Below are 22,946 nucleotides of genomic sequence, written 5' to 3'. Positions count from 1 at the left end.
AGGGAGGCGATGAACAGGTTCTTGCCAGAAGTGATCCACACTCTCCCCGGAATGTTTGCACAGAGTTGTTTTTACCAGGCATCCCGGTGTCTCAATAAAAGAGTGAGTGTCAGATGTTTAGCCTCATCTTCAGAATCCCTTTAGCTCATTTGAATTTGGACAAATCACTGTGTTACATCAAGTAATTGCTTGAATGTGTATCAACACTAATAAGTCTCCAGTTGTTAAAGACTTGGTAAAAAAATAAAAATGCTCTAGTGGCTTACATTTGGCAGTACTTTTGCAAAAGGTGGAGGTAATAAGACTTGAATATTAAAAAAGTCAGGAAGCCATTTTTACCTGTGAGTCAGCAACTCTGACATTTCAGAAACCCAGCAAGGAGCTTTGGAGGACTGAGAAAGCACTGTAAGCTCTGGTGAAAGCAGTGTGCTCTGTCACTGAGCTCCCTGGACTGGCTGTGACAGGAATCCAAAATGCCAGAATATTGCCCATGGTGCTGTTGTAACTAATGATTGCACACAAAATGGAGAAGGTATTGGCATGGCAGTGATAAAAGTATAATTAGGAAAATAAGCTCTGAAAGAAAAAAAAAAAATCTCACATTTAAGAAGTATTTTGATACTTTCAGAACACAAAAGAGATTTTGTTCTCTGGTGTGTACTACCTCAGTTTGTGCTATTGTGTGTGCTGTGGAAAAGAGAGTTTAATATAAATGTAAACCCAATCTTGCACTGAGCAGTGATCAAAAGGTTTGGGGTTTTTTTCAGCTGTTCATTTCTGCAGCAGGAGACTGAAGTGACCAGTATGGCAAGGTAAGGGGCAGGGAAATGGAGAGTCCCAGCTGGCCTCCCTCCCACTGCTCTGGGTGAGTTGGTGTTCACTGGGTAATGTGGTATCTTTGTGGAAAATGCTGAAAGTTGAGAAACAAAAGGAAGCACATTTGTTGTTCAGTGCTTAGTCCTTTTCTGTCACAAAGCATGAAATGATAGTTTAGATCTTAGAAGTGAGCAGCAATGATACTGTATGCAAACTGAATCAATTTTAATGGATTTTTTTGGGAGAACACAATGACACTATCCACAGAATCATCAAAGCCACTGTGTGTGCAAATAAGGCTTGTGAATTTCTAAATGCCAATGTTGACTGGAGGCTTTGGGCTGCCTTACATGCTCATAAGGTTCTGTGGCTTCTGGGCATTACCCCTTCCATGCTGGAAAGCCCAGAGGCAGAAGTCAAGCACTCCTTTGTGAGCAGCAAACTGAAATTTTGTTAGCTGAAATTCAGTTTCTGCTTCAGCTGTCAGACATTGCACTGATCTCAGCAGATCACAGGAGACACCTGCAGTTGCTATGCCCATGGCATTCCTTCTTACAGACAACCTCTGAGACAGCTGTGATCAAACAAATATCATGTATGGGGCTGTAAAAGACTATTTCTCTGGTTTCTTTCAGCCACGAAGCAGGAGAAGATGACTTCAAGGTGCTAGTGCTGTTTCTTGCAATAATGATGAGCTGGTCATCTTCAAAAGCTGACAGTGATCAACATCACTAAACAGACCAAGCAGGCCTGCTCCATGGTGTGCCTGACCTCTGCAGCTGGGGCACAAGAGTGCCTTGGTTCATTTCCAGTTACAGACCTGCTTTTCTGTTGTGGTGAGACCTCTGAAGTGGTGACCCACAACTAAACATTCAGGATTTTTGCTGTTAATTTCCTTTTTTATCTTTCTTTTACCTTTCTATCTTCTCATTTCCACAAGGTTGCTGTTCATCCTATGTTACAGAAGACCAATTCATTGAGAGCCAGGCTGTGGGTGAGTGGTCTGTAACACACTATGAAAAAACTTCCAAGTGAAGGAGTTATGTTTGATGGCCAGTGCTTCTGAGATATCTAATCATAAATCAGCAGATGCACCAGTAAAGGGCCTTCTAACTGTTGATGTAAAATCTTAAGAATATTGGGAATTGCAAATTTCCTGCCATAAGAAAATCACAGAACTTGAAAGGATGACATGAAGTTCTATATCTGATATGTATTGGTGAGGAATATGGTCAGAAAAAGAAAATAATTTCCTTTAAATGCAACATCAAGTTGAATAAAGTTTACCAAAGAAAAGGAGAATATTCAAGTTAAGGTACAGCAAATATGGGAAGGTAAAACATAAAATAATTACTACTTCTATTTTCACTCTGTAACCAGACTTCTGTCAGGTTTTGCCAGCTGTGAAGCAGAAAGTGATGAATTTAGAAGCCATGTATTGAGCATAGTCACTTCCACTGGATATAATCCACAGAATCATTACTTTGAGCTTGGTTTAACTCGTTTCAGTGTTGGTTTTGGTCTTTTACGATTTGCCCGTTAATTATTTCTGTGTCTTAACTTCTCTGTGCTTTTTGCAATGTGTGAATGTTGCGTGTTGTCACTTTTGCTAAGCTGCTTTTCATTCAAAAGCACAGAAAATACCAACACGTCATCAGGAAGTGCTCAGATGAGTGAATTGATCCAGTAGTTTATTCAGTAAAAGTTGCATAACATTCATTCATGTTCATGCTTGTAAGTCAGCAGTGACTCACAGGTGAAAACACCACTGCAGAATATTGCAAAAAATGCTGGATATTTTTGCAATATCCTTTCTGAAGCAGATATTATAATGTCAGATGAGTAATATGATAAGCCTATTGGAGTAGTCAATGCTCAAAAATCAGCATTTTATATTTGCAGAATCATTACAAAAAGATAGGATGTTTGGGTACAATTGATAAATAATGTTTGCTGTTGAGCAGTTGGCATGTTTGTGTGAGACTGCAAACTGAATTTGGAATTGGGAATTCTGTCAGTTTTAGTTCTGCCTCTCAGCTGGGCCACTGCAAAGAACAAAAGCAAGTCTTGCAGGCAGCATCATGGTGTGGTGAAATTCTGTGTATTTCTGGGTGGCTGTGCATCCCAGTGGAGCCCCCGTGAGTAAGAAAATGGCTGCTTCCCATGGCAGAACATTATTTATAATCTGAATCTGGACATAAAGGTGAGAGTGTAATGGAGATTCAAGAGCAGTGATTATGTCATGAGGCTGATGAGAGCTTAGCAAAATAGCTACAAATTCCACATAAAAGCACCTCTGCTTAGCCTTTTTCTTTTAAAGAAAGTATAAGCATAGTGCTGGTGGAGGAAAGCACATGGAGGGACAGAAATCTGGTTTGTTGCTGCTTGGTTCAAAGGTCAGCTAAAGAGAGAGTGAGACTGAATGACACTGAACTAGATTGCTCAGAGACCTCTGATGTTAGAGAGTTGTTGTAAGGTTGCTGAAAAAGTGGGCAAGTGCATGTGGATTGTTATTGTGTCTATGTGAGCCTGTAACTTGTGATATGTAAAGTAAAAGTAATTGGTTTTCAGCAGGTTCATGTGATCTGTATTTGCTTTGCCTGAAGGTTGCCACTGAAGGAATAAACTGTTAACCCAAAATGTCCACTTAACTGGGAGACTTTTACTCATTTCCAGAGTCTGAATGTACATGGGTCTGGGAGATCCCACCTCTGCAAAATTTGCTCCCCAGGGTAGGAGTGCCCTGCAGAAACCAAATCCAGCAGAGTTTGCAGTGTGTCCAAGAGTGTTACCCAGGTCTGGGGCAGGAACACAGTTTTTAAGTGGGTGTCCTTTTTAAAAAGATTTATCAGCACAGATTTCAGCTTCACTGGCCTTTGTGCAGTAAAACTTCCTTTTATTCCTGTCTTTAGTCTGCATCTAGGTCACTAGCCCAGGTGTGTGGTGAGTCCATCTATGCACACAGCCTTCTGGGTAAGCTGTGCAAATCAGCTCCTTGAGTTTTGTGTAAAATAAGTGAATCTGTTTCTTACTGATTCATTAAAGAGAGTGAGGCACCCAAGCCTAAATTGCACTCCTCTGGAAACCATTACTCAAATGTAGCTGGAGGCTGAGCATGGGATCGTGGCTGTTGACAAGGTTCAGTCAGCTTTAACTGGGTGTGAGTGAGTCCTTGAACTGGGTTTGCCTGAGATGGGGTTAATTTTCTTCGCAGCAGCTGCCAAGTGCTGTGCTTTGGATTTGTCACCAAGCAGTGCTGATACCACCCAGATGTTTTAGCTACTGCTGAGCAGAGCTCACACAGTGCCCAGGCTTTCTCCATTTCTCACTCTGCCCCTGCAGGGAGGAGGCTGGGGGTGGGCAGGAGCCTGGGAGGGGACACAGCCAGGACAGCTGCCCCCAGGTGACTGAAGGCATGTTCCATACTCTACAACATCATGTTCAGCAATGAGTGAGTTTTCCAGGGGTTGCCATTGCTTGGGAACTGGCTGGATATTGGTGTACCTGCTGTTAAGTAATTGCTTTTGTATCACTGGTTTTTCTTTTTTGGTTTTTTTTTTTTGTTTTGTTTTTTTTTTTTTTGGTGTGGTTTTTTGTTTCCTCCTCTCCTGATTAAACTGTCCTTATCTTGACACACGAGTTTTCTCACTTTTTCCCTTTCAGTTCTCTCCCTCATCCCACTGGGGAGAGAGTTAGGGAGCACCTGTTGTGGGACTTGGTTTCCCACTGCTGTATCCTCTCTATGAAAACCAGTCCCTTTTCCTGGTTCTGCCTCCCCTGGGCAGTCCTGGTGCTCTGTTTCACCTGTTCCAACCCACAGCTTTTGGTGACTCCTGCTCTGCTGTGGATTTCTTGGCAGCAATGAGAGATTTTCCTGAGTTGTTTTTTGGTTTTGGTGGTTTTGGTTGTTTTTTTTTTTGTTTTGTTTTGGTTTGGTTTTTTGTGCATTTGGTGGTTTTGGTTGTTTTTTTTTGTTTGTTTTGTTTTGGTTTTTTGTGCTTTTGGAACCAGTTTTTTTTGTTTGTCAGTTCTTCTGCAGCCAAGAACTTTTATTGCCTCTTCTGTGAAGTAGATTTAGCCAGCAGATAATCCTGCTCCCAGAAACAGGGCCTTAGTGAGAAGCTAAACCAGCCTTTCTCATCTGTGAACACACACTGCTTGACTGCCTTATTACTGTAAACTCTGATTCATTGCCTCCTATGTATTTAACACATGTGGTCTCTTAAATGCAGTGTTTGTATGATTCCTTATGAACAGAAACTGTTTATGAAGCAGTGATTTGCTCTTCTCTCCTCCTCTTGTTTCCTGCCCCTGTTGGCACTGTTATCCACTATCAGCACAACACCTGTGTCTGGCCCGTGTCTCCTGCTCCACTGTGCTGGCATTTCATGACAGTGTTATGACTTCATCTTTACAATAACCCTGAGACCCACATACTGACACCCGAGTATCAACCCTACAGATGCCTAAAATCCAGATACTTTGATGGAGATAGGATGAGTTACCCATAATAATTCATAGATGCCCAGACTTAATCCATGTGGGAAGGTAATCTAAACTAGAAAAAGGCACTCTCAAGTCCAACCAAGCAACTCTCTTGTAGAATGAGAACTGGGATACCTTTGAGTTTTGAGAATCTGATCCTTGCATTTTCAGAAATGCCCAGGCACAGGTTTTGCTGACACCCTTAAAGCAAATACTTTTTACCAGCATAGTTTATGCCAATAAATGGATTAAGTGGTAGACATGCAATTTAGATGCTATGTGTCATATGCAGACAGACTTCACAGAGTTCTCTTGGGGTTTTTTTCAGGAACACTAGGTGACAGTGACATCATTTAACATGACAGCATGTTTTCCTCTCCTGAGACAGTTCCTGATGTAGAAGATAGATCATATCTCTATAGCAGAGGGCAGTTGCAGAAATAAGTAATCAAACTACAAAAAAGGCTCAGTTTGCAGGGCGAAGTACAGAAATGATCACACACATGACTAAGCTCTGTGCAGAAACTTACAGTTATTTCCAGGGCAGCCAGGCAAAGGGGGAAAGCTGTGCATGCCATTTGGCACAGAAGCATGAGCTGTACCAGCTGGTGCTCTGGAGCTGGCCCACAAGTGTCCCCATTGTCCAGTATGTCCCTGCAAAGCCATATCAGTGCTCTCCATTTCTGAGAGCACTGGGCTCAAAGACATTTTGAAAATTGGTAGCATAATTCATGCCATTTCCTGAATATAACTGCCATAGGAGAGCACTGGCAACATGGATTTCCAATGCATCTTTTTATATTGCTTCAGAGTAATTATGTAATCCAGAATTTACTTCAAGTAAACATTGAAAAAAGAAGTGTGGACTTAGCTCTTCAGAGGACTTATCATTCACCATTGAGTGGTGAATTTGATTCACTCACTTGTCATTGAGTGAATCAAATGCATTCACTCAGATTCAAAGAAAACAAAACATAGAAGGGCTCAAATAGCACTAACTGGAATGTGTTAAGAATACAGACTGATAGCTTTCCAAGTGCATTGGTTGATTTACTCTTAGCCCAGATTATTTACTTGGGGAATGAAACTGACTTGTTTTGTGCATTCAACTATTTTCAAAATAAAAATGTAGTGGAAAATGTGGTCTGGCTAGGTCTGCTAGGCAATGGGCTTGTGTTCTGTGCAGTTAAGTGGTTCAATGCATTCTGCAGTGGGAATATTCATTCCCTGCCTGAGAAGATTAATTTCCTTTTTGGTGGTTTGTGTATTTTAAAAAAAAAAAAAAAAAAAAAAAAAAAAAAGAAAATAAAAACCTTGTTCAGCAAAAGGATGAGTTCAGTGACATTCAGCAGTGTATATAACATGTTGGTAGTCATTTGGATTTAGGACAAAGCCTTACCTGTGTACTTTAAGTAGACAATGAATTTAGGATTCCCTGCTGGGGCTGGAAGGAATGAAAGATTTACTAGTCTCCTGTGAGCATTCACAGGATTTCAGAAAAGATTTCAAAATTTCCTAAATTTGTTCTGTGAGTGTGTTCTAGGTTACAATATAACAGTGTATTATCTTCCCATCCTCAAGAGCTGCTGAAACCAGGAGGGGCATTGTTTTTTCCTTATCTCCTGTCAATGGGCCCATCAATGCCTTTCCCCGTGGCCCAGAGATAAGTCCCTGCAGGAGCCATTTCTGTTTAACAGGCAATCAAGGACCCACCCATGACTCAGAACGATATCAGCCCATTGTGAGGTGCTCTGCCCAGGGGGGAGGAGCTAAGCATCCCCACCTGGAAATAATCTGGGTTTTGGGACAGAGCAGGCAGTCTTTCCACTGGATTCCCAGAGGAATGGCCACCTTTACCCACTGGTTTCCAGAGGATAAGAGCTACCAGATCATTTCTACAGGATCACCACTTCAACAAGACCATTTCATCTAGACTGCTACCACCACCCTAACTAGCAGGGTGTCAGGTTGTATTCTGACTCTGTCAGTGGTTTTTCTTTTGTATTATTGCATGTATTTGTTTTGGTTTGTTTTTTTTTTTTCGTTTCCTAATAAGTTTTATTTCTGACTTTGAGTCTGTTACTGGTTTTGCTTTCAAACCAGAACAGAGTGGTAATAGGAGATGGGGGAGAAGAATACAAATACTTTATACAATTAATGCAGCATTACACAGAGTCAGAGCCATGCATCTGAACATTTGATTCAATTACAGCCTTGAAACCAAGAATGTGAAACCCATTTAGCTTGTCTCGTATCCCTCATTAGGTATTTGCTACCTACTGCTACCTGCTCCAGGGACAGAAGGAAAAAGGACAGATCATAGATCCATTAAATACTGCAATACTCAAACAATACTCTCCCAAATCCTTCACTTTGAGTGCCATTTTCTGCTCCTTAGCTGTGAGCTCTGCTGTGTTACAGGTACTCTCAGGTCTTCATTCACTTTTCACTCCTCCCCTTGCTGAAGTGCACTCCTGCTGGCTTGTCTGCACTCATCCGACTGCCACTCACACCTGCTCCTGGTGAAGCAGGAGCTCCTTGTCCCAGGTGACAAGAGCACAACTCCTCGTGACCAAGTGGCCTGAAATGCATTGCACAAAGCTGCTGTACTGACTGGCAGCCCCTCTCATAATGTCTTATCCTCCTCTTCTCATTGCATGTGCCACTTGTCAGAACCTGCTAAGAATTGCCTGCTCTCGCTTGCAGCACAAGGAACAAAATGCATCACAACCCATAGGTACAAAGTTGATCAGAAATCACAGTTTTTGTTTTTATTTTTTTTCTCTTTAGGCTATGAATTTTACAAAGAATGTGTAAAAAGAATAATTCCCTGTAACCCTCTATTAGTCTAGAATATAAACTGTTTCTGAAAATAACTGGCAACTTGAGGGTTTAATCTCAGTGAAAATACCAAGATATGTCAAAAGAGAAGGTAAATAATTACTTTGATGCTTTTTAAAATTTTTACCCTATATATAAAAAGGAAAAAAGGCCAAATTATGTAGCCCTTGTGCTCCCAGCCTTCCTAAAGGGCAATGAATGGATGACCACAGACTCAAAGGCTCTGTCTTACTACAGAAGCAATGACTCAATGGGCTGTCACTCTTGAATTTCAATTTCTAGCAAACATATTCAAAACCAGCACAAGACTACCCAATAATCCATGTGATACAGGAATGCAGCAAGCTTTTACCTAAAGATAGCAAGTTTTGTCCCACACCACTCACTTCTTTATTAATTTCAACATTTTAATGTTGGTTTCCTAAAATACTTTTGGGAAATGTCATGGCAACCAGCACAACAAATGATTCCTCTTCTGCTGCCCTGAAAAACTATCCTTTCCCCCTCACTGATGGCTACCAGCTAAATTAAGTAACGGGCAGAAGGCTGACAAAAATCAAAGACATTTGTTCCACCTTTCCAAGCCCCTGACTCACCCCCTCCTCTCACTGCAGGTAAGCCAAGCACCAGATGCTCTCCCTCTTCTCTTAGCCAAGAGCCCTGCTCTGAAAGGAGCAAGCCTTCTTCCACTCCAGCACTCGCACAACCAACTTCTTCACTTGCCTCCTTGGAAAATGAAACCTCTTCTTCCTGTGTTCCACACCCAGCTCTTTAGGAGACAAATGTTTTGCACTGCCTTTCTCCTGTCTGTCTCTCAGGCTCACTTAGCCCCTGCTGAACGGGGAAATAGCTGAGTCTCCTGCTTATTTTAACAGCAAGATCTGCAGCAGGTGGGACTTTCCCCAGCCCACAACTACTACCAGCACTGCACTGCACTGCACTGCTTCCAACACCAGAAGTCCCAGGCTTCCTGGAAGTCAAGAGTCTTTGAAGAACTTTTCTGAAGAGCCTGAAATCTCTGTTATCAGAGAATTAAACAGGCAGTCTTAGTTGATGGGTTACTTGTGGATAATCTATATAACAGATGCAACAGAATGCTGAAACTCCACTGTGCTAATTGTTCCTCTTCTGTCTCTGACCCACAGCCCTGGGGTTTCCACCAGCTTGCTGGAAAGATGCACTTCTACTTAATCAGACATAAATTAAATTGAGTTATGGCAGGAGGGCAAGAGGGGTGTTAAAAAGAAATTGGAGAATTAAAGAAAGGTGACATGGTGAACCTGTTCCAGCAGGAAACGAGAGAGATGGGATTCTTCTAGCAGATTCCCTCCTGAACACAAAACTGCAGATTTCCCTATTCTTAATACTGCATAAACCATTCACAGGAAATATTCCCACAAGGTAAATGCAGTCTTTGCTTAAGCAAAATTTACCGTCAAGTTTTCACAGCCTTCCCTCTCTTGATTATCAGAGCATCTTTATTTGCTACATGGAACATCCTAATTAAGAGTGTGATGTTTTATTGCTCAAATCCTCTCCAAGACATCCTCCAAAGGCTTTGTCTGTAATTGTGCCATTTACTTCCTGCAGTGCATTACATCTCTGGAAATGTACAGGAACAGTGTGTGTGCAGAATACAATGGACACTTTGTACAGCATAGCTAATCCTTTGGGTTACAAGCAGTGAGCTCCAGGGTTGGGAAAGGCCCCCTTGGAACCCTGTATCCTTGCCCCATGGTTCATTCAGATTAAGAATGCTTTTTGTGTTTTTAATTATGTCATTCACTACTTACATAAAGTCCTTCTAGTAATCTTGACAAAAGATGGTGCATAGTCCATAACATATATGATGTAACCCCTGAAGACAGCTTTGAGAAATTCAGAGAGGGTTTCCAAACCCAGGATAGTGCTTGGACTAAGTATCTCAAAGTGACTCTTTGCTGCTGCTATTGTCTTTTACATACTTAGTCTTCTCCCCCTCCCCCTTTGTTTCCTCCCTGTTTGAATTTATTCGCCTTAGTTTTTCTTACTAAACATTTCTGTTCTCTGGATGCTCTCTATCAGAGCACCCATGCAGTGCAGCACCACCAGCTCTACTCCCTGCCTCTGTGAGGACTCTAAGGTCCTGCTTCAGAAAAATACTGTTGATTTTGGTGGATCTTAAGGACAGAATTAGGCAGCCCTTACTCTTTGCAAACCAGGGACACTGTCTGGAGCACAGCTTCAAGGAAAAAAGCCAGACCTGAGAGGTAAAAAGGCCTCACTGGTGGCAGGCAGAAGACTTGGAAAGCAGAGCCCCAATTAAGGTGAGTGCTTGATGGACTCCTTCCTGCCCAAAAGAAACCACAACTCACCTACCCTTTCACTAAGGGTCAGCTGCTGTGAACTGCCTCATTGTGTTTGCTGCTTCCTCATTTGCAGGGAATTCCCCCAGCCCAAAGAAAATCTGATGTTTAGAAATGAGCTAGAGAGTCAACACTATCTTTGTACAGCTACTTTGAAATATACAGGCATTTTCTTCACTTCTGTGGGTTCTGTGAGCTCCAGCTAGAAGGTGTGTGCTCTGACTCACAGCAGCACAATGTACACATTAACGCTTTTCACCCAAACAATGGCATCAAGTGTATTATTTAATATTTTCACTATATAATCAGTAAAGCATTTCCATGTGTTATTAAGTATCATCACATTCCAATCTGACTGTATGGGATTATTTCTAAAAGGTATTGCAAGTTACAATATTGAAACAAAAAGAATGAAAATAAAATTTACTTTACTTATTAAATGAAGGTTTATAATTTACAAACAACTGCTGTCATGGCACTATACAAATTACTGCAAGAAGTAATTAAGCCTGCATCCTTATTTTGTCTGTACAAGATTTCTGTTGCAAGCCTCAGCCTTCATAGTACACCTGAGAAAATGGGACAGTTATGCGAGAAGGACACAAACATGGCCAAAGTCACTGAATGAGATTATATCATGATGTTATATCTCTTATTCTGAAACACAGCATGGCAGTTCTGCACTATGGAATAAATACACTGTTATCAGAAAGGCCCAGTTGGATCCCCAAAAAGCATGCCACTCACTGAAGGTGTTTATTATGAATTTTTTAATATCTAGGTTTCTTGGAAAATGCATGACATCACGTCCCTCACTCACTGTGCTTTGTTCAGCACTTATGCTATGCAAAATCATGAAAAACTTAAACAGTCAGCCCTACCCCGTGGCGTTTTGCTGTCACCACTGTGGAACAAGCAGTCCCTTGTTCTGGGCTGTTGTTGACCACAGCCATGGCTCAGATGAGCCCTGACGTGCTCAGCTGGACAGAGGAGCACTGGCAGCTGTGGGACAAACACGCAATTAGGCAGCACCTGCCACGCACAGCACTCACAAGCCTCATTCAGACCATGAAGCTGCTCCCTGATAGATAAGGAGGCTACTGAAGACAGAGTAACTACACTGGAGAGAACACTACAAATTAGACAAACAACTGTTGCATTGCCTGGATATTATTAGTGAAGCACAGTATAGCCCAGAAATTAAATTAAAATGAAAATTAAAATGAAATGAAAATTAAAATGAAAATTAAAAATAAATTAAATGTCATGTTATTAAGGGAAAATCCCCTCTTGCTCCCAGGTACAGGCAGGACTAACTGCAGAGATGCTGTGGCTTCTGCTGCAGGTGTTCAGCAGCAGGAAGACGAGAGAGGGTTTGAGAAGAGCTACTCACAGATTGCACCAAACAAGCTAAGGTGGTTACTGTTATACTCTTATACTGTCATCTTTTATAGCATGTGCTATTGGCAGTGTGATACCTGAAGCTGAGGGTTTATTTAAGGAGCAGCTAAAAGCTTTGGCCAAAGTCCTGGCATTTTGATAAAACAGGAGTACCCAGCTGGCAGTGCTGTGACAGGAAGGGCAGCAAGTGGCCCGCTTGCAGAGGCCCAGGGTGGCTGCTGGAGGCATATGAGGGGTATTGCTGGAAAGGAAAAACTGCCTAAAAATTCCCATCAGTACCTGGAGGAAGGCCAGTGTCTACTGAAATTGGTGAATAAAGCAGGCAGTCACAATTGCAGTCGAGCCTGGATGAAGACTGTACTTGCCAAGGCCTTAAAGTACAGAAATCTTCTTTGGCCACCCCTGCCCCAAAGCCCATCAAAGGGCAGTGGAATGTGTTTTCCCTGTGTTTACTACTCCATGCAGTTTAGTCTAATCCTGGCATTGGACAACTGTCACAGGCATTCCTGGTTGTTTCAAGTAAGTGGTATCCATGGCTTGGGGAAAGAGTGCATTTCAATTTCAGCCAGGTTTCTCATGGATCAGCACTAATGGTGCTACAGTTCATCCTTGTGCAAGTGTGTGTTCTCCAAGAGTACTAATCTATACATCCCCACCACTTCTGACTCAGTGCAGTGAAATTGTACACCAAACCCATTGTCTAATTGTTTGTCTACTCCTGGTTTCTAAAGCTGAGACACTGAATAGAGGCAATTCTTCTAGCTCTGGCTTCATGCCTCATAACACACATGTAATTCCTGCCATTGACTTCAGTTTTACTCTTGGCTGAAATTTGAATGTACAGCACAGGGTTATTTTGTGGGGGTATAGAATATAAGAAAATAAAGATAGTGCAGAAAGTAATCTCACCCCTAAGGAGTTGCAGCTGGGCCAATTATCAAAGATTAGGAGCAGGCCTGACTTTAACAGGCCACAGCTGTAACCAATAAGAAGAAGAGTGCTATAAAAGAGTGGGTTGGCTGGTTGAGGAGGAACTGGAGTCAGGTGGCTACTGTGGAGAAGAAAGAGTCAGTGCTCTGAAGAGCTGCCCACGAAATTATACCAAGAAGGTACGAAACTTTTGTGATAAAGAGAAGAGACACCAGTATAGAACATTCTATTTTATTATTTCACTTTTTTTTTTTTTTTCTTCCACGGGCTGGTCTTGTTATGGAGGATCATCCTCACCAACTGGATAATTTTTGTGTGCTAAGTGGTGGATGTCCATAGACTTTTATTTGGCCAGAAGGTGCTTGGGATTTAAACTGTTCAAGGATTTGGAATGTGACCCTCCTCTGAAATATAGAGGCACAAATGAAAGAAGAGCTGCTCAACCCCATGCCGTGTTTTCTTTTTTACTGCCAAGAACTAGATGTGCTGCTGAATCTCAGGTTTACCATCTCACTCTATGGTTTGAGGGCAAGCAGATCTTAACCTCTGAAGAGCTTGCCTAATACTCAGGTGGAAAGGAATTTCTGGGAGTCTCCCGTGTTACATTTGTTATTTCTAGCTGGGAGTATCAGGCAGAAATGTTCTGAGGCCATGTCACACATTTGCCCCGTGTCCAGTGTTTCTACATATCACCATGTGTGGTTCACTGATCCTTCATCTACGTATGGCAGATGTGTTCCTTTCCAGATACCTCACACCTAAGTGTTCTCTTTCCAAGGAGGATGAGTCTCAAGATTATTCAGCACATTCAAAGTGACAAGACAAACTCATCCCAGCCCTTGAAAAAGAGCCAGGGCAAAGAGGTTTTGTTGATTTCTGGCCCTCTCCATTCCCCTCAAGCCAAATAATTTATCTTCCAGCATAACATCATGATGGTTAAGGATGCTAACTAGTATGAGGCTTGGTAGTTTCCTCTAAGAAAAGGTTTCAAAATGCCACAATCTTCATCAGAATTTTCCAAATAGATTCTAGCTGCTGTTCATTTTGGGCAACATGTCTGTGTCTACAGGGCTCGTGAATCCAAACATTAGAATAAGCAGTTATTTCTGCTTGACTCTAAGATCATACCCATATTGTAAAAACACCTAGTAGAAAGTTTTTGAGACACAGTGTATTTGTAGACAATGTATTTGCTAGTAGCCAGAGTTTCTGGAGGAGTGGAGAGTAATGAGGTGGAAGGTGATTACCAGACTTTTCAACTGCAGAGTATATAGATATGAGAAAGTTATTTAAATATCAGTTAGATCCTCAAGTGACTTTCAATCTTTTTATTTCAGTAGTCAGGGATCAGTGCTGTGGGAGGCAGACACTGGCTGCAGTAACACTTGTTTTTCTGTTCTTGTGGTTACTCTTCAGGGTTAGGCAATGTTTATTTCCCAGCATAACTGCTCAACAGCCTTCCTTTCAGAACTGTCAGCACATGCTAATAGGTGTTTGAGGAACTGCTGCTGTAGTATGTACTGGTTACCCTGTTGGCTTCTTATTTCTTAAGTTCAGTTACTTGTAGGTTAAAGAACCTCAAGAATGTCACTGTAAAATGTATACACACTCAGCTGTGTAGTTAGTCCTTGTGTTTAAGCATGCACTGTACTTACTACTTGAAACAGTCTGCTGCACTGCTGCATTAAGGCTAAAGATTTGTGAATTAATAACTTTCATTGTTTCAAACCCAGTGAGGCTTCTTCCAGCCTTGCTTTTCCTTAAGAAACACAAGGCTGGGGGGTGACTGGATGACTAGTGTGTTATGTCCCTGCAGAACAAAAGCATATCTTGTTCTAATACTTTCTTGTAAAAGCTATCAGACTTGCTTGCATAAAGGCAGACTTGAACCCAATCTCTGTCTTTCAAGGGCCACCAGACTCTGCACTCCACATAAACAGTGAAATGTTTGTGTCTGTCACTGTCTCCTACTACACTAGTGGTTTTTCATTCACTTCATGATCAAATCCAAGTTTTCTCTCTGTGCATGAAGTGCTGCCTCAGTAAACAGCACTGGCAAACCCACACTGACTTAAATGAGGCAAAAAATTTCAAGTTTTGTGTTTTTTTTTTTTTTCAAAGCCCCTCATATGCTTGTTGCAGCCTGTATGGAAGACTTCTTCCTGTATCTTTGCCTCCTGGATTCCTCATCTATTTTTAAGTCTTATGTTCTTTCCAGCATCTATTTTAACTCTGTTGCTGTACCATTTAACCCCTGTGGGATATGGAGCTTGTGGGAAAGAAATGCCATATTACAAAATAATTACATTGGTTAATCTACAAACTCCTCCAAGGGTTTCATGGCACAGAACATGCAGAAACCCTGGTTAGGCATTATGCATTTGTTTGTCAGCAGCTGTAATATGAACTGATGAAGAAATACTTTGTAAGGGTGTCATACTGTGTCTGTCTGATCTCTCTGCCTGGACTAATGCCTAAGCAAAATATGTAGTTTAATGCCTGTGATTCAGGGTTTACCCACAACTCTGAAATGTTTTCCTAATAGGACATGTACTGGTTTGGACTTGTTATGGGAATGCTTTTCTCTCAAGAGTATCAGTCTGTGCAGTGTCCCTATGCTGTGAAAAAGTAAATAATATTCAAGCCCTGGGTATCTTAAATGTATTTTGTACTACATATCCCCCAGGGATTCCTATGAACTTGTGTTACCTAAACTGCTTGAACTTGTGTTACCTTCTGTTTCTCCTTGATTCACTTTGTCCCAAGTCCCAAACAAGGCTGGATACGTATTTAATAAGACTTAATTCAGATTTTGGAGGAACAAGACTGGAAACAAAAAGTTGCATTAAAACAATTTAATTTTATTTTAAATTTAGCAACTAGACAGTTCTCTAGTGGCTTAACCTCTGCTATGCATAATCCTAATGACATATCTCATCTTTGGGAGCTGAAAATTAGCATTCATGGCAAAAATGTCTTCCAAGTGTTTACAATAGCTCCAGGTGACATTTAGCTTTCCTTTAGGATTAAGTTTTGGGGCACAAGTATGAATTATGTTGATGTGGGGTTTCCTCTATTGCAAACAGCGATTCCTTCCTGGCCCAAGCCTATTTAGCCAGGCAGTGTGTTAACACAGCCAGAGGTTTCTTTATAGGTTGTTCTGCCCAGCTGTCCCCATGGGGGTGTGTTCCAGTGCCAGGTGGTGGCTGCTGGAGGTTTTTGTGCCCATCCTCACTGAAGGTCTATCACTATTGCTTTGGTGCAGTTCAGGAAAGAGCAGCCCATTCTCCTGCACTGGGTGAAAGCTGTTGCAATTCTAGTTTTAGATATTCAATTTCCATTATAAATTACCTTAACATTGGAAGACTAACAGGCTGCTTTGGTCCAAACCTGCAGAAGGTAAATTTTCAAAACCTCTTGGTTTCAGCAACACCTTACAGTGTCTCAGGGGTTGTTTTCAGAATGGTCAAAATGATTTCCTTCTTAAGGAACACTTTTAAAAGCATGTAAGTTTGCTCATAGACATATCTTGTCTGTTATGTTACTTGAATCTAGGAAATGTGCCACTGAAATAATAAAGTCCCCCTGAAGTTGATATGTGCCACGTTTGCCTTTCTGATGCCAGTAAGATGCCAGATCTCCCATGTGGCCTTTGGCAAGCAATTAATCTCAACTATATCAAAACTTTCCAGTCCTTTTGGACTTTTTATTTTGGATGAAGAGTTGGAGGCTGCTAAATCAAGTACAGAACTGTCATGGCTTCCAGCTGGACCTGAGGTGGTCTGCACAGCCGGTGCTTAGCTTATCCAAAACTGCACAATCTAAAACTAATGAACGTTCTGGTAAATGCTGGGTTTCTCAGCCCCACCTCCACAGCCTCACCTACAACAGCAGGGTCACACCACCACCTCCAATCCTGCTGCCACATGATCCCAGGCCATACTGAGAACTCAGCCCTGTTAGGCAGAGAGACTTTTGAGCTTGGTATTACTGCAGCACAAGCTGCTGCTTATAGATGCCAAAAAGCTGAAGAGCAAAGAATATTTTTCACATTCCTTAATACTATAAGGAATTAAATTCTCTGCTATATTTTAGTTCAATGTCAGCCATTTCCTATCAATTTAATGGACTCCAAATAGCTCATGCAGCTCATTTATTTAAATATATGATATATACACACGTCTTTTTTTTCCACACTAAATTGCCTCAGCTTTTTCGGTTTTTTCCTGTTGACCTCCCATTCAAAGTTTTCTTCCATGGTTCCTATTAACTTTGTTATTGTCTGTCTGTTGAAAAAGATTCCTATTCTTCTAGAAATGCTGAATGCTTTTTGCCAGTCATAACAGCTCCCCTCTATCCTGTTATTTTATTTTTTGTTTTCCTTCTCTTTCAAAGATTTTTCACCTCTTTTTCTGTTACCATTGCATGTTCATACACATGTGACTAAAGTTTAGTAAACAAAATATCATGTTATCCCCAAGTAGGAAGGTTAGTTTATCTCTGAATTTGTTTGGGCTAAGTAGATTGTTTTGGTTTTTGACTTGATTGAGACTTCCTTTCTCAGCAGTATGTCTGTTTGCTGTTGGGTTCAACATGAATATGTAATTTAACTGCATACAAATCTCCACTCTGGGAACTGCGGTGCATTATTTTCAGCATGCTGGAGATTAAACTTCAGTGATGCCTCTGAAAGGTATGTATGTAATTTCAAAACCAAAAGAATCATATTAGTTGAATTAGATGTTCCTTGTGAAACATGCCTATGAAAACAAGAGTAATGTGTGGCTGGAAAGAATAACAGCATAACCTTTATGGCATATGTTTACATGCTTTGCACAATACTATGTTTTGATGAAGCATTGTTCATAACTTGGCAAAGACCTCTTAGAGATTGTTGGCAAGAACAAGCTGGTTTTTTACAAGAAAAACAACAGTTTTGAAAACTTTCAAATTAAATGTGTATTAATCCAGACAGACCCAACTATAATTGTCTTCTTGTTTGTAGAGGTTTAAATAAATTAGCTCCTGTACTTCCACCATTCCAGCCCTGTGGGGTTTCACTTCACACTGGTGCAAAAGTGCAGATTCATTAAAAAAACTGGTAACAGAGCATTCCAGCTCATGTGTGTATGGCATAGAAAACTGGAAAAACAAAGGCATTAGTTTCAGGTCTGGTTGACTAAATATACCATAATTTGCCAGAAAATCACATGCAGTAAATAAACTTACCGAAATACATTGTCTGCCATAATATTCTGGCAAGGGCAGGTAGGGGGTAGAACATCATGTTTGCCTCGAATTCTGAAGTGTGTTTTAACACTTGGTGGATGAAGAGTTTGGTTTGTAGAAAAATCATGGTATTGGTAAATCTCATGCGATTGTGCCACCATGCAGTGCAGCTGGTCAGCTAAACACTTAAAAGGCTGTGAGATGGCAATAATTACAGTAGCAGTTATAAACTATGTATCTGTGTGCCTCTTTATCGCAACTGCATGATGTAAAACACAAAGGGCAGCATGATTTAACTGTAATGTGATTATTTCTTTTCTTCCTGCATACAAATTTCAGTGTGAGAAATAATCCCAAAGCCATAAAAAGTGAGAGTATGTATGTATCTCTGTGTGGCCAAGGAGGTGGAGATACAGAAAAAGAGCTGTTGGTACAGAACTGGGTCTGCTCCCTTCAGATGGATCAAAACAGGCAAGTTCAGATTTCTTGTCTGTGACAAGCGTGGTGGTAGCAGCAAGAAAATGGAGTAAAAGGGAGCATAATTACTACAGAAAAATCAGGATGAGAGTTTCATTGCTGTTGTGATTAAGTTAATTTCTCAGAATGTTAGCAATAATCCTGCTAGGAGTAAAATAGCCAAGCAATCCTGATGCAAGAGACAGATTTCCAGCTGGCTGGCACATGGAGTTCATTCTGTTCTTATTTTGGCTTCTACACATGATTGGGCTTGAGTGAGTAGAAAGAAGAGTAGTCAGCGGCTTATGTCAGAGTGCTGTGTGCAGGCCACAAAGTGAGGACTTAGGGAAACACAAATGTTGCTGACTACGTTATAAATTTAGTCATCTTGCAAAGTTCAAGGTTGACTTAATTCAGCAAGGCAGAGGGCCAAGCCAGTAATTTCTGTTTAAGCCCTAAAGACTGAATGTAGTGTACCAAGTTTTGTGGCTTGTTGAGAGTGAGGGAGAGGTGGAAATCAGCAATTAATGTCGTTTCCTGGTAAGTGAGTTGCACAGCCAAGTATAACTCTGTAGTCCCTTTCACGGGATATGGATTCCAGCTCTCGGTGACCTTCTGGTGAAATTATTGCTGAACTGCTGATTCAGACACGAGGAGTGTGCTGGGTGCTTGCTGTTTTGCAGGTAGGGCCTGATAAGACCAAAGTCCTGTCTGGTAAGGTTCTTACCTTGGTTAGAGCAGATGTTTTGCATTCAGAAGATTCAGGGTAATGTCTTTCTGATCTGAGCAGAAGTTGAGAGGCTTTGAAGGTCATTGTTTGGGTTATCCCAACCCTTTAAATTAGTGAGGATCACGTAAGAGGGGCAGGCTCTCTCTTCAGCCCCTTTCTTCCCGACAAAATCGTCACCCTGTGAAATGGAGATTTCCACTCCTGATGTCTGTCCCTTACTGCAAGTGGTATTCTGTCAGTCAGGACCAATTCTAGACAAGTTTAGGCAGAAGTACTAGTGTAAGAAAGGTTAAACCTCAGAAACTTTTGCTTCTTGGTCTTCAGATACATTCTCGTCAACATTTCCGGCTGCTGAAAATGAGGGATATGCGAAACATGGATGATTTCGATATCCGGCATATCCTTGTTTACTAGGCTCAGTCTCCCGGATTGCCTGGAATGCGATGCTAAAGCCACAGAGCGGGAGGATCCAGAGGAGGAGCAGTCGGGGCCCGGCGGACGCCCAGGGCAGGGGGAGGCGAGGCCGGGCCGGCACCGAGCGGGCGGGGGCGGGCCCGCCCGGCCTTGCCCGTTTAAGCGGCGCCGCCGCTGTCCTCGCGTGCCCCGGCGGGCCCGCCCGCGCCGCTATTTATAGACAGAGCGGGGGGGGCGGGCTGCCGCCACACGGCAGAGCGCGCCCGGCCCCGCGCCGCCCCTGCGCCCCTTCCTCCCCCTGCCGAGGGCAGCGCTGTGTGCGCGTGCCCCTTCCTCCTCCTGCCGAGGGCAGCGCTGTGCCTGTGCCCCTTCCTCCTCCTGAGGGGAGCGCTGCCGAGGGCAGCGCTCTGTGTGCCCCTTCCTTCTCCCCGCGGGGAACAGGCAGGGCCTCCCTCCCCGCTGCACAGCCCCGAGGCCTGTGCAGCTCCCGCTGAGCAGGAGAAGGAGAGCAAACAGCGCTGCTCCGCAGGCCAGGCAGCCAAGGTTTCTGACCTATCCCCTGAGGAGAGAACACTGCCTCCTTCCCTTCCCCCGCGTTTCTTTCTCCCGGGGGTTTGGCGCAGGAATCTCCACCTGTTCTAAGTGCTAATGCTGGATATTCCCCTTCTTTCTGGTCAGTGGGAAACATGTAAGAAAAAGGCCGACGTGTGCTCACTGAGCAGTCCACCCACGCTCTGAGCTGTGGAGAAAGGAATGGAATGCTTTCCTTTTGCAGAGGGATATAATTTACTACACACAAACCGTACTTTGTAAAACCAGTGAAGAACTTTTGTCTCACTGTAGAGGCTGTGTAACTGTGTAATGTATTTGTATATCCCCTGTAATCAAAGAGAAAAGAGGCTGTTCTGAATGAGACATAGGAATTGCCATACTGGATTAGAGCCATCTGCTTCAGTATCCTGTGTGAATGCAGCCAGAAAAAAAGCACTGTTAAGGAAGGGAATGTGCATCTCCTTTTTATCTCCTTTTTTTTTTTTTAAACTCCAAGAGTACTGCAGTATGTTGTTGCATATTTCAAAAATTACTTTGATAGTTAGTGTGCACCTTGGAACCTTAATTTCTATTTGCTTTTTATTTCTATACAATGAAAATACTCCTGTTAGTAATTTAAAAATGGCATTATTTCCACTCTAAATCCTTTGGAGTATGACAACAGTTTCCCTTCCTGCATGTTATTTTTGTATTGCCACTGTTTTTAACAAAGGATAAGTCTAGCTAGAAACACTCTGTCAGTAGTAGAGATGGGGGAGCAGGCATCCACATATGATGCTTTCAATTTTGCACCTTTCCTACAAGTCTTAATCTGAAAGGTTGTTACCACTTTATGGAGCAGCTTCCCTCCTCCTTTACCCCGGAGCACAGCTGGATGCACTCAGCCACCCAGCCCTTTGGCAGGAGTGGTATCTCACTGATCAGCAACTGCCCGAGTGTGACAGGCACTGAAAATAAGGCCAATTGCTTTAATGCCTCTGCCAGCAAAGCCGTGTGAGAGCAAATGAGCATGAGTCACTGAGTGGGAGTGGGTTAGGAGAATCTGAGACACTCATTTTATAGGTTTCCCTGGGTATTACGGGATTTGCTTGCTTTTCAGGACAAATGTTGTGTTCCTTCCCATACACTTTGCTATCAGCTCCTTTAATATAAAAGAAATCAACCAGTGGCAAAGAAAGAGTTTACCTGGGAGGTATCTAGGGTGAAGAGAGCAAAAGTAATCTCTTAAGTGCAGGAACGCCCTCAGCACTTCAAACCTCAGCATTAGAACAGGAGTCTCAAGTGTGCATTTGTAATGCTTTTGCCCTTTGGTCTTCAGAGGATTGATTTGCTCCACAAATACTTTATGAACCTCTTGAGACTGTGGCACCATGTTATTCTTCAAAAGTGTCCACTAGTAAATTCCCACTGGATTACAGCATGGGCTTCTGTCACAACATGTTAAATAACCATAAGCAAATGCTGTCTTCATAAATACAGGTCTGTGTGATGGTAAAATCACACACAAAAACAGTTGAGACACGATAAAAAGATCAGTCTTGTATGAAAATAGCGAGAGGGTTGAGTGCCCTGTGCATTCTGAAATGGGCAAACAAAATCAGTAAGTCATTCAAGGGTAGCTTTGTTTGTATGCTGTGTGTGCTGGGGTGTCATCTTTTCTTTGAATAGTTGACAAATTGAGCACAGCTGAATCAAATAAACTGAGGGCTAAGTATCCACAGACCTTTATTTTGCTGAGTAGAAGTCACTGCACTGAGACTGGTCATCTCACTGTTTTCAGAGGGGATTTACCTGATAAAGTTTGTACCATGGGGAATTTTGGTCTGGAGTTTATAGTCTGTCTGTTGTAAAGCTGAAATACAAAATTGTATTTCTGAATGTAAAAAAAAAAAAAACTTAATTGCTTAGTACAGCTTCATGTGCTAAGAAGAAGACCTGTGCTGCAGGCCTAATGATTCATCTGCTGGACCTCAGCTCTTTGCACACCCACCCTCAGCCTCTGGCTTCGGCAGAGTAACAATAACTTTCTTTCACATAGCCTTGCTGAAAATCATTCTACTGGGGGCTTCAAAAGATGAGGCTTGGCTCATCTTGGCTTTTGCTTACTATCTCTTCAGCATGTTCTTTTGGGCTCCTCCTGGGTGCCAGTTGGTACCACGCCGCAGGGGAGATGGGCAGTGCTTTTTGCTCAGTTGTAACATTTTGGCAGGTAGACAGGAGGTTTGGCCTTTGGTAGACTTGGGCTGCTGAGGCTTTGTGGTGCCAAAGCTTCTCACAGAGGCTGGCATGTTAGTGCAGGCAACTCTGTGTGGATCATCACTCTGGTACAGGCTTGATGTCATCCTGCCATCACACCAAAACACCAAAGAGAATTATCAGTGAGCTAACAGAGGAAACAGTAAACCAAATCATAATTCTTCAAAGGACAGCAATCTTCTGGTGCTTTCAGAACTCACTTTCAGCAGCTTACACTCTCACTTTTTGCACTTGAACTAATTTTGTAATCTTTGCTTTTGGACTATTTGGCTGATTATTATTTTGTGTACTATGAAAAATACTTTAGATGTCACTTAGTTCTGCTCCTTATATAACAGATGATTCAGAGACATCATTGCTGCCTTTTTTTTTTTTTTTATCATAATGGTAAGTTCTTAGTCAAGCAGTCCCACCGAACATGATGGGAGTCATTTGGTAAGTTCATTTGTGTTGATCAAACTTTGATGCATATTTCACTGCAAATAATTGCC

General features: G+C 42.1%; 1 protein-coding gene across 2 annotated transcripts in view; it reads left to right on the top strand.

Moving 5' to 3' along the window:
- Positions 1-17,988: 17,988 nt before the first annotated feature.
- The window catches only part of TRPM1 (transient receptor potential cation channel subfamily M member 1), a 99,257-nt gene continuing 94,299 nt past the window's right edge, over positions 17,989-22,946 (top strand). The window contains exon 1 of one of the 2 annotated variants that reach the window (XM_041469134.1): positions 17,989-19,186. The gene's annotated coding sequence lies outside the window, so the exon portion shown is untranslated. The remainder of the gene's footprint in view (positions 19,187-22,946) is intronic. The other variant, XM_041469133.1, reaches the window with a different exon arrangement.

This window comes from Pyrgilauda ruficollis, unplaced genomic scaffold (assembly GCF_017590135.1).
Source record: "Pyrgilauda ruficollis isolate IOZ18807 unplaced genomic scaffold, ASM1759013v1 scaffold23, whole genome shotgun sequence".
NCBI lineage: Eukaryota > Metazoa > Chordata > Aves > Passeriformes > Passeridae > Pyrgilauda > Pyrgilauda ruficollis.
Note: the sequence above shows the minus strand (reverse complement) of the source record. Positions and strands in the feature narration are given on the sequence as shown.